This window comes from Solea solea, chromosome 2 (assembly GCF_958295425.1).
Source record: "Solea solea chromosome 2, fSolSol10.1, whole genome shotgun sequence".
In the NCBI taxonomy this organism is placed as follows: Eukaryota; Metazoa; Chordata; class Actinopteri; order Pleuronectiformes; family Soleidae; genus Solea; species Solea solea.
The window spans coordinates 578,194-591,510 of record NC_081135.1 but is presented as its reverse complement, the minus strand read 5'-3'; positions in this window follow the sequence as shown (position 1 = coordinate 591,510).

Sequence of the window (13,317 nt, the reverse complement as noted above, 5' to 3'; positions counted from 1 at the left end):
TTAGTCCTGTTTTTGTTGTTTCTGTTATTTTGTAAAGCTGAATGTTACATATTAGACCTTTAAAGTTGGTTCCTCTAATCCAGGTCCAAGATTTCCCCTCTTCTGGACTTCATGAGTCTCTCTGGAGCAGTTCCTAAGCTCATTGTGATGCGGATCACACGCCTGAAGTCTGATGTGAGGCAGCAGCTGCAGTGATGTTCATGTACTTAACTGTGGAGCAGACACTCGGGAGTATTTTAGTGTACGTCTGATCCAGGACCTGCTGGTGCAGCTCCCAGCAGGCCGAGGGGCGTCAGGGATTCCCCTGGTGCAACCTGGGAAAGGAATTTTAAATAATGTTTTTCATTTTTACCTTTAAGAAAATCCAGTGTTGTGCTTGTTCCAGTCTAATCCCAAACACAGACGCTCATGTATGGATTAAACCACGCTGTATCTGCTGGTGTGTAGATGATTCCAATATTTAAACTCTATAATTCACACCTGCTCTCAGACGCCGTTCAGTTCTCATAGAAACGTAGACAACGAGCTACGACGTGCTTTTCCCACGTTGGCCTGTGCGTGCAGGAGCGCAGGGAACTGAAAAAATATTCTACACCATAACTCAGTGTAGTGTCGTCAAACTTTCTGTAAACTTCACAGCATATCAATGTCATTTATTGTTGATTTGCAGACACTTTTATGGTCGTTATAAGCTCCTCCCCCTGTCACAGGTCATTTCCGGGTCACGTGTAACTTTCAGGTCAGGTAACTTCTCTTGTGTTTATCTTGCGTGGTGATATTTTGAGACACCAAGGGTTGATTTTCTTTTTTGTGTACATATTAAATTGTGCCATAAATATCATTATAATATCGTATTGTGACTTATAATATCATGACATTTTATATTGTAACTAAGATGTCATGATATCGTATCGTTTTCGTGGCAATTCTTATTGTGACTTATATTGTGTCGTGACTTAAATATCGTATCATGACTTAAATATCGTGATAATATTGTATCGTGTCTTAAATATCGTTATGTCGTATCATGTTTGAAAATATTGGGATATTTTATGTTGTGACTTAAATATCGTAATAGTATCATATCGTGACTTGAATATCATGGTACCGTATTGTGACTTGAATATCGTGATGCAATTTTATTGTGACTAGAATATCTTGACTTAAATATCGTGATATCGCATCATTACTTAAATATCGTATCATCACTTAAATATTGTGATAATATTGTATTGTGACTTAAATATCGTGATAATATCGTATCATCACTTAAATATTGTGATAATATTGTATCGTGACTTAAATATCGTGATATCATATGACATATTTTATACCAAACTTGTGTGGTTTTCCTGCAGTTTTAACAAAGTGAAGAAATAAAGCAGAAATAAAGCTGTAAACACGCTGAGCTTCATATTTGTGTAGACGTCTAAAATAAGTGTGAACAAAGTGTCTCCATGGTCACATTTAAAATAAGATGTGAGCTCTCTGTGCTGTTTACACTGTTGCTCTGTAAGGAAGTGAGACACTTCTGCCCACTCACAGAGACACAGAGAGAGACACACAGAGACACACAGAGAGACAGAGAGACAGAGAGGACATAAGTGAGCGGCACCTGCTTCCACTTGTGATAAATACTCACATGTTCAGAACTGCAGTCAATTATCCTCAAGTGGATTTGACATGGAGGCCGTTTATTTACAAATGTTTATAATTACTCCTGTGTGTGTGTGCGTGTGCGTGTGCGTGTGCGTGTGTGTGTGTGTGTGAAAGTTAATCTGTACAAAAATAATCCTCTCTGTGTTTATAGGATTGCTCACTTTACAGTGCCAACTTTTTTGGTGTGTAGCCTGTTTTAGCTTGTTGTTTGGACATGTTAGCCTGTTTTAGCTTGTTGTTTGGACATGTTAGCCTGTTTAAGCTTGTTGTTTGGACATGTTAGCCTGTTTAAGCTTGTTGTTTGGACATGTTAGCCTGTTTAAGCTTGTTGTTTGGACATGTTAGCCTGTTTAAGCTTGTTGTTTGGACATGTTAGCCTGTTTAAGCTTGTTGTTTGGACATGTTAGCCTGTTTTAGCTTGTTGTTTGGACATGTTAGCCTGTTTAAGCTTGTTGTTTGGACATGTTAGCCTGTTTAAGCTTGTTGTTTGGACATGTTAGCCTGTTTAAGCTTGTTGTTTGGACATGTTAGCCTGTTTTAGCTTGTTGCTTGTTGTTTGGACATGGTAGCCTGTTTTAGCTTGTTGTTTGGACATGTTAGCCTGTTTTAGTTTATCTTTAAGCTAATTCTCTTGGCATTTTGCATATTTCAGCTTTTTTTCAGTTGTCGTTTAGCTTTTTCATTTAGCATTTAGCATTTTATTTTGATATTTTATGATCCTTTATCTCATTGTTTAGCATCTTTCAGGTCTTTTTTAGTGTTTTGTTTAGCTCTTTTTACATCTTCGAGCTCATTCTTCTCATTTTTTTCTATCGTCTTTTAACTTATTGTTGATCTTTTATTTGCATCTTTTTGCTCTTTCTAACCAAACGTGTCTTTTTCTTGTTGTTTCTGGCGTTCGGACTCTGGTTGTGTGTGATTTGGCTCCACTTCAGTCTCTCAGTCTTTCATGCTTGTACAATCTAAATAACAACAGGACTTTAGTGCAGAACACTCGCTGTATTTCCTGCAGGAACCAGGCTCTGCGTGGAAGTGATGAGCGGCCACAGATCAGCAGCTTGTGGCGGCCGCTGGAATCTTGTGGGCGAGTGAAAGACAACAAGTGATGTTTTCATGATGCAACTGCAGCATAACGTTGGTAAGCACATCATCAGCAGCTCAACAGTATCTTTCATTTAGCTGTTATTTACTCAGCAGTTCAGCCTCAGGGTGTGTGTGTGTGTGTGTGTGATTCCACAGTACACACACATGTAGAAGAAGCTCATTTCAAAACAGTTGGACAAAGAAGAGACTCCATCTCCTTCTTTTCAATTATTTTCTAATATAAATGTGAACTTTTACCAGTTTACAGCTGTAGTTGCTTTTTTTTCTTCTCATTCTATGTTTTATTGATTCCAAATAAACTATAAATAAGATATAAAGTGCATCACTCAGTGGAAGCTGGAGGAATCTCCTCAGGAAAAGTCTAGACGCGGGTCAACTTGAATCCTCGGCCGCAGAAGCTTTTATGACTGTGGACGCGTTTCATTATTGTTTTATATGAGACGCTGGAAAAAAGACTCGGGCAGCAAAATGGAAAACATTTAAACCTTCACTTTTCAATATTTATGATTCCACTGAAAATTGTGGCTTCAGGACAACATTTGTTTTACATCTTCAACTCATTTTGGAGCAATTTAGCTTCTCGTGCTACTTTGTTTTTGTAATTCAGCACAGTTCAGCTGAGTGTTTTGGCATTTAAACAGGTGCATCTTTTATGCTACATATTTGGCATTTGAGCTTCTTGTAGCTCACAGTTGGGGCATTTTATATACCTTTAATTCTTTGTTTTTGCATTTGAGCATGTTCTACTTCTTGTTTTTATATTTTAGCATCTTTTAGCCAATTGTTTTGGCATTTTAGCTTGTTTTGGCTCACAGTTAAAGCATTTTGTACAGTTTCGCTATTTGTTTTGTCATTTAGCGCATTTTACTTCTTAGTTTTTATATTTTAGCATCTTTCACTAATTACATTTGGTATTTTAGCTTCTGCTTACTCATCGTATTTTAGCTTTAGTTTTTTAGTTTGTTTTTGTTTTTTAACATTTTGTATCTGATTGTTTTGGTATGTTAGCTTATTGTAGCTAACAGATTCAGCGTTTTATACTTTATTAGCTCTTTGTTTTGGACAAAGTAGCATGTCTTACTACTTTGTTTTAGCATCATTTATAAGCATTTAGCTTCTTGTAGCTAACAGATTCAGCCTTTTATACTTTATTAGCTCTTTGTTTTGGACAAAGTAGCATGTCTTACTACTTTGTTTTAGCATCATTTATAAGCATTTAGCTTCTTTTAGCTCAGAGATTCAGCATTGCACACATTTAGCTTTTTGTTTTGACATTTTTAAATTGGTGCATTATATGCGTGAGTGTGTTTGTTTTTGTTGCCTCAGTGCTGAGCAGCAGGTATCGTAGTTAAAGGATTAGCTGGTTGAATGAGTTGAGCTTTTATTCTTGAAATGGCTCATTACTGGAAAAGAAAGATTTTTTGTTTGTATAATCAGACTCCAGCTGAGGTGTTGCTCTTGTTTTTCACTCTTTCTCTGTTTATTATGCAAAAAACAAGCACATTTACACTGAAAACCCAAATTAATTGGCGTTGACTTTAAGCGACGCATCACAGCGGCACATGACAGGAACACGTTTGGAACCCGGCCGCGGCGCCGCGTTCCAAACGTCTCCTCTGCCATTTTGATTTGCACGTTTCCTCCTGCCAACGAGAATCTGCAATTAAGGCGTGTCACACTCGAGGAGGACGACAGCAAAAAAATAGAGGGAAAGAAATCACACACTCGGCTCAAGCCTCAATTATCACCCTCTCACCCTCCTGGTTATTATGGTCTGGATTGTCTCTCTCTGTCGTGTGTGAACGCAGACTAACAAACAGGATTATATTATATATACAGAGGTTTATTAACACACTCATTCTCATAACTCTTTACACACTTTACAAAAATAAGATCCCGGCTCAAGTCCAGAGAGTTTCACAAATATACGGTAACCACGGTAACCATGGTAACCCATCAGCCCAAGTGACGTCTAAATATGGCAGCAATTAGCCTTTTTTTTCTTTTTGACACGCAGGTGCTTGTTCTTGTTCAGCTCACGCTTCTTTAACCTCACATTTGATGTTTGATTGTAATTAAATTAAAGTGGAAATCGACTTGTTTATGAAGCTTTAAACCAGGCTTAAATGAATGAATGAGTAAAAAGCTTAATAACTGCGTTTGTTTGTTCATTGTAATTTCATCAGGAGCTCATGCTGCTGCTAATGCTAACATCACGTTAAAGTCCCAGTGCAAAGAAAATAAGAGGATGTTCACAGTCGTAATTCTGGCTGTAAATATAAAAGAAATGAAGTCAGGTGAGGAGGTGAAGAACGTGCCTGTTTGTCTCCTTGTTTTGTTTTAGTCTCATGGATTTTAGCATCTTAGAGCTCATTGAACCTTTAGCTTAGCATCTTTTTTTCTTTTTAGCATATTTATTCGCTCTTTGTTTTACCTTCAGTTTCTTGATTTTGACTTTTTTATTTGAATCTTTTTGCTCTTGTTGGCACCGAGGCTTCTTTAAACTTTGTTTTTGCTCTTCAGCTCTTTGATTTTGGCATGTTTTGTAGATTTTATTTTACTTCAGCTTCCTTCATCTTTTAGTTTTCTAGGGTTAGGGTTGTCATTTTAGCAAACTGTAACTCTTTATTTTGGCATCTTTTAGTCCAAGCTTTGGACTGGTTCTCCGGGTTCTCCTGGTTCTCCAGGTTCTCCGGGTTCTCTAGGTTCTCCAGGTTCTCCAGGTTCTCCGGGTTCTCCAGGTTCTCCGGGTTCTCCAGGTTCTCCTCCCACAGTCCAGAACACACAGTATGTTGAGTCTAAATTGAGTGTGTATGTTTGTTTAGTGTGTGATGGACTGAGTGTCCACAGATATTTGAATAGTTTTTTTGTTGAAATGTCGTATCGACCACGTTGACGTCCCTCAGGTTGTCGTGTTTCTGCCGTGGTTGCCGTGGTTACCTTGGCCTGTTTGCTCCGGTGAAGAATTCCCCTTTTTTTCTTGGTCTCCTCTGAGAGACGACAAAAAGGTGAGGAGACACTTTTGTCCTGTTTGTAACCGCAGCGATGATTTAGTGTGTGTTGAGACGGAAAGACTGCAGGAACAGCAGCGAGCCTTTCACGGGCCACATGATTTATTTAAGACGGTTTACACCAGGGAGCAACATCACGCAGTTTGACTCTTTTCTAATTCATGTTCCTTTCTTTAAAAGTCGGGATACCTCCCTAAAATAAAAGCAGACCTTCTTTTGTTTCTGTCGCTCTGAACTCAACAGACAGGGACACAATTCTGCAGAAAGAACTCAGAGAACAAAGTGAAATCAGTTTTTTCCTCTCAGTAGCAGATGCCAAAGCCAGACTTGGCAAAAAGACGCGTCCATCTGTTCATCAACTTTACGCCAGAGTCCGTTTTTAACAGTGAATAAACTTTAAACTGAGCTCAGAGGTGCAGAGGAATCCTTTCAAACACATGGAACCAGAGCAGCGGCCAATTTCTCTCACTGTCACACACACACACACACACACACACACACACACACACACTTTCTCCTTTTTTTCCCATAATCCCTCTGGAGCAGGTAGATGTTGGCGATTGTGACAGGATGATACATGTCCTCTGTCCCGTGTCCTCATGTTTTTACAAAATAAAAGCACACAATATTATCAGTCTCAATACAATATTATCACAATATTTAGTTCACAATACTATATCGCGATATTGTCATGATATTTAAGTCACAATATGATATTGTCTCAATATTTCGTTAACGATACGATATTTAAGTCACATTATCGCGATATTAAAATCACGATATTATCGCGATATTAAAATCACGATATTATCGCAATATTTATGTCACAATATTATCACGATATTAAAGTCACAATAAGACATTATCACGATATTTTGGTAACAATATGATATCGCAATATTTAGGTTACAAAAAAAAACTGCACTGAATAAAAATCAGCAGAATCATTTTAGCTGAGTCATGTTTGGACACTCAGATTCCCTGATGTCCGAGTTTGTGACATCAAACACAAAAGTCTTTGAAGTCCTGGTTGTTGTTGTTGTTGTTTGTGTCTTTGAACTCTTTCAAGACTTTTCTGTCGCCACAAATTAACGAGACGATGGTAAATGTGAGCGTCGTCGTCTCTGATGAGTCTGTGACTCTGTGACTGGATCTGGATGTGAACGTCTTTTCTTTCACACCTTTATTATTATTATTATTATTATTATTATTTTAATAATTTTTTTTACCTTTGAAGGATAGACGAATCCTTCCCCTGAGCAGCAGTCGCAGTGTTATCCTCATCACTCGCTGCCCCGTTAATCTCTCTCTCTTTTGTTCTCTCCTTCCTTCTCCTTCTTCGTTTCTCTTTCTCTTTCTCTTTCTCTCACAGCGGGAAAGTGTTTCCTTCTCTCTCTCTCTCTCACTGCCTACTTCAAAATGTCAGAGTTGGAATCCGACAGTTTCTCTTGATAAATATAATCATTTATTCCCTGAAATGTCACTCAGAGTTCTCGTGGTTTCTGACCACGTCGTCTCCGTCGTTTGATTTGGTCAGAGTGAATTCCTCTGAACGAACATTGTCAAAGATCCCAGTTTTTTATGCAAATCACTTCACATTTCACATAATTATTCACTCAAATGTCTTTTTTTTCCTGTCAGTCAAAGTTTTAAATTGTATTTTTAGAGAAGTGAATGTTAATGAAAGCTCCTCATACCAGCGATAATCAAAGATCCTCGTTCTTTCATGTAAATCACTTCACGTCGCGTGTAATTATTCACTGACACGTCATGCTGCTTCTGTCAGTCACGACGTTTAACTGTGTTTTTGCAGTTTGTCGTGAAAATCTGACCCGATGTCAGCGATTTTAGTCTAAAAAGAAAATGTATTTTGAATTAAAGCTGCAAACAGCATGCTCTGCCAGCAGGTGGCGCTATGACCTTGACTCAGTTTTCATGTGCTGATGTTTTACTGGCTGTGTCACATAGGAAGTTTCGTGCAGATCGGTCGACGTACGGCAAAGTTACAGCTCACTTCCTGTTTTGTGTCAAAATGGCTGACTTCCTGTTGGATGAGGTTTGTGTTGGTAGACGTGTTCAGGGTCGGTCTCTTGTGTCACGTAGGAAGTTTCGTGCAGATCGGTGCATGTACGACAATGTTACAGCCCACTTCCTGTTTCGTGGTGAAATTCACCCAAATTCCGATGTTTGCTGTGGCCACGCCCTTTTGAATCTGCAAGTTTTTTTGGTAATTTTTCACCTTTTACTTTTTCCGTCAGTACGATTATTGCACTCGGACGAGTTTGTTCATTTACGAATAATCGTCAAGATGGACGCTAACATTCAAAATGGTGGACTTCCTGTTGAGTTGAGGCCGTGGTGCCCATAGACTTTTTTGTTCATCTTAGGCTGAGACACGTTTCTGCCAAGTTTCGTGAAATTTGGTGCAACTTAGTTTTGCTTTTCTCTACTTTTGATTTGTGCCAATTTGCGTCCATTTTCTCCGATGTTTGGTCGTTATTATTCTACGTGCTCTTTAAGCCTAATCCATACTGAACTTTTCATATTTCATCGTTTGAATTAACAAATTCAAAAAATGTGAGAAAATGTTGTGATGTTTTGTCCACAAACATAAAATGATTGAGTTTGAATGATTTCTTTGTTTTTGTGGAGCAAAAAAACTGAAAAAATTCAAATTTAAGAAGCGGAAAAATGACAGAAACTTGTTTGCATGAATTAAAAACTTGTAATAATCAATTATTTAGTGAGTAGTTGCAGCTCGGGTGTGATTTAAATGTTGTAAAATGAACTTTGTGCAGGTTTATTGTTGTTTTGTTGAAAAGTCAATTTCTATGCAGATGATACATGATCTCTGAAAACATAATAATTAACATAAACATAAACAAAATAATTGAAATTGTTAAATATTTAAATTATAACAGAAAAGACTCGGAATGTGCCTTTAATAAATAAAAAATAATAAATGTTTAATATTTCATGACGTAAGTTTTCCCTTTTTTTAAAAAACGTTTAATAAAATATCAGCTGTAAAGAAGTGATGAGTATTAAGTATGAATGAATGAATGAATGGTTTGTTCTAGATAAAGAAGTTTAAATTTCTCTGTGACTGAAAAATAAAAATGTGTTCATTCTAACAAGAAATGCTTCAAAATAACATTATATATGTATATACACATACATGTGTGTATATATATATATACATGTATATGTGTACATGTTTATACACACACAGATATACTCTATATTTAACATTTGCTCTCTCTTTTTTAACCATTTTCAAACATTAAATGCCTTCACGTCGTCGTCCTGTAGGAGTATCGACGTGGTCGTCATGGAAACGTCAGTCAAACTTCACTCATGACTTCACTGTATCGAGTGATGGGAAAAAAACATTCACCCTCTCACCTCCTTCACAAACAGCTGCTGTTTCCATGACGACGGCACTTTCACTCCTTTACTGCTGCTGCAAACACACGTCTCTCAAATGTCCACACTAAATAAATGATTTTATTTGTTTCTAATCTGTTTCAGATTAAAGATTATGACACAATCAATTATTATTATTAATAGTAATAATAATAATAATAAAAATAATTAATAATAAAAATAACATTTATCACCAACAATATTTAAGTTCACAACCTGAACATTTTGATTTATTTCCTGTTCATTCCCATGGAGAGACACACACACACACACACACACACACACACACATAAACATCATATATACATACATACATGCATGTGTGTGTGTGTGTGTGTGTGTGTGTGTGTGTAGGTCGTTGTATTCAGTATTAAAATGTCATGTAGCAGCTGCTGGAAGTGACATTTATATGAGGGATTTATCACAAGCTTAACCTGTGTCACACACACACACACACACACACACACTGACACACACTGACCCACACACACACACACACACACACACACTGACACACACACACTGACCCACACACTCTGACCCACGCAGTGCATTAATGTTGAGTCAGAGCGACAGAGGCAGTGAGTGGATTCTCTGTGTCATGAATAATGGATGTGAGAGTGTGAAGCAAACATGGAAGTGTTGTTATTGTTGTTGTTGTTGTTGTTTTTGTTTGTTTGTTTGTTTGTGTCCTAAAGTCAGGATTCTGTTAAAAGTTGAAAATAACTTTCTTTCTCTTCTTCATGAACGACTTTAGAAAAATAGTCAGCAGCTAACAGGAGGAGCTAACACAAGTTATTAAACATCAGCAGCTACTGTTTAGGAAACGACTACAAAACTTGTGGCTCGGGGGCCAAACACAGCCCCACAGATGATTTCAAGCGGCCCTTATTCTTAATATTCTGTAAAACAGATCCTTTTATTCTGAAAGGGCGTGTCATATCATGATGAAATATCAAGATTATATTCTAAGCTCATACATGACTGCTAGCACCACTAGCGCTGCCGCTAGTGCCACATCTGCCACTAGTGCTAGAGCTTGTACCGCTAGTACTGCAGTAACAGTAACGGTACTAGTACAACCTACCGCTAGCACTGCTGCTAGTGCTAGTACCACTAGCATGGCTTCTACCCTTAATAGTAGCATCTCTGCCAGTACTGCTAATACGTTGGCTAGTGGTGCCGCCGCTGCTACTGATGTGGTGACAGTGTAGCGGTACTAGAGTCTGTCTGTCTGTCTGTCTGTCTGTCTGTCTCTAAACAAAAGTGTCCTCTCCGTCTTTTTATTCGTGACTTTTATTAGACGATCACAGATGTGTGCTGAAGAGCCCTCCACTGAAGAGGCGGAGCCTCAAGGAGCAGGTGCAGCCGTCGTGTGTGAGTACATGAATGAGTGACAGGTGAATATAGTATCTATATATACAAATAATAATAAAAAAGTATCTGTGATGATTTTTAAAGAAGTTTAAACGTTAAATGTGAAGGTAAACGAGTCATTTCTTTCATTTTAATCCTCATTAATGAAACCACAGTTATATACTTCTTATGCAGATTATTGATTATTGTCAATTCTCTTATCGATTCTGCGTCACAGTGAGTTTATTTTACAACATTCTCACATCGTAATAAACGTCGTCACACGTTTTTAAAAATAAAAGTGATAAAAAACATGGATTCTGTTCATTTCTTCTATAAATAGCAGCTGACGTGCGTCTCACCTCAGTCTGACATGTGACACCACTGCAGATTAAAATCATGCTCACACATGCTCACACACACACACACACACACGTATATGAAGAGACAATACACTGTAAAAAAAATATAACGTACTGTTTATTCATTTCAGATGAAAAAGCTGCTTTATTTCTTTATACATGATGATATTAATGTGTGTTAGAAACAATGAAACGTGGTTTCATTCTGAATCATTTGGATTAATATGAAAGAAATGACTTGTTTGAATTAAATGTTGTCATTTTTATGAATATTAACCGTTTAAACTTCTTTAAAAGAAGGAAGTCTCGACACAGACGTGATCTCCGTACATTAACATGAAACTATGTTATAAATAATAATAACAATAATTCTACTACTACTGACAACATCTACTTATGAATATTAATACACATGCTAAGCTAAGCAATAAAAGGATTAGGTTGTTATAAAACATCGACATATGAGCATAAATAAAACACGTCTGCATTTTTTTATACACACAAATTCAGTCAACACAGAACTACACAAATGCTAAGCTATGCTAGCTGTCTTAAAAATGTTAACATATCACATATATATATATATTCAAATTGTTGTAAATAAAAACAACTATAAATGCCGTTATTAAACATCTGTTTCTAAGTATTAATACAAATGCTAAGCTATGCTAAAAAATATCCACACCATTATAAAATGTCTACATATAAATATATATGTATTATATATTCACATATCATTGCTTGTCTTGTGTTTAAAACATTTACAAATAAGTATAAGTATAAATACAGAACATATAAATATAAAAATGAATAATATAATTATAAAACATCTAAATATGTTAATATTACTGTTGTTCATTTGCCAGTTTATCAAATGTATTATTATTGTTATTATTATAATAATCACGCGTGGTTGATTAAAACTCTTCTTCTCGAGTCTCACAGATTAAAAGTATTTAAAGTATTTCAAATATTTAATGAGGTTTGAACGTAAACCTTTCACCACAGGACGTTCACACGCTTGTTCCTGCTAATAAAATAAAATAAAATGAATAAAATAACGCCGTCATCGTCATGAACCGTTTCCCTGGTGGTCTGAGTTCCACCTGACTGTGGTGTGATGTAATGATCAGTCACTCACAGGCTCACGTCTGATGATTTCATCATGATTTATTTCATAATTCAGCTTTGATTTCATCACACGTAACGAGCGTCAAACACCGCTGATGAAATTCACTCAAATATAGGAGTTTTTAAAAAGCAGGAAAGGCTGAGAATTAGAACACGATGATAATTAGTTCAATTAAATTAAACATGTGTGGCCCTCAGCGCTGCTGCCCTGCCAGCAGGTGGCGCTACACTCAGTGTTCGTGTGCTGATGTTTTCGGGCCACGTCTCTTGTGTCGTGTAGGACGTTTCGTGCAGATCGGTCGATGTACGACAAAGTTACGCAACACTCACTGTTTTGTGGCAAATCGTCAAAATTCGCCAAAATTCGCCAAAATTCCAATGGCTGCCATGGCCACGCCCTTTTGAATCTGCGATACCTTTTGGCATCTTTTCATTTTTGATGTATCACGTATACATTGATGCATTTTTTTATGTTGGTACGATTATCGCACTCAGATGAGTTTGTACATTTACGAAATGTCCAAATTGCCAAGATGCATGCCAAATTCAAAATGGCTGACTTCCTGTTGGTTGAAGTTCATAGTCATAGACATGTTCGGGGTCGGTCTCTTGTGTCACATAGGAAGTTTCGTGCAGATCGGTCAATGTACGACGAAGTTACAGTCACTTCCTGTTTTGTGGCGATTGCTCCAAATTTGCCAAAATTCCAAATTGGCCACGCCCTTTTGAATCTGCGATACCTTTGGAATCTTAGATGTGTCGCGTACACATTGCTGTGTTTTTTTACACTCATTTACTAAACGTACCACACGGCAAGATGGACGCCAAATTCAAAATGGCCGACTTCCTGTTGAGTTGAGGTCGTGGTCCTCATAGACTTTTCTGTCCGTCTCAGGCTGAGACAAGTTTCCACCAAGTTTCGTGAAATTTGGTGTGACTGAGTTCCTCCCAGGTTTCACCCCCCCCCCCCCCCCCCTCCCCCCCACACACACACACACACACACACACACACACACACACAGGGGTCGTTGATCCACTGCTGCCTCCATCACTAAGTTCAAATGTCTTATTTTGTTAAATTCAGCATTTGAAATCCTTAGCTCAGATTGACCTCAGTGACACAAAGTGACCACACGAGGCAGCAGAGGAGCAGCAGCTAAAATCACTGCTTTTCTCTGTGGACTTTGGTGTGTGAGAGTGAGTGTTTTACAGAAGTCTAACAGTGAGACTTTTATAATGTGAGTCAAACATCAGTTTTTTTTCCCCCT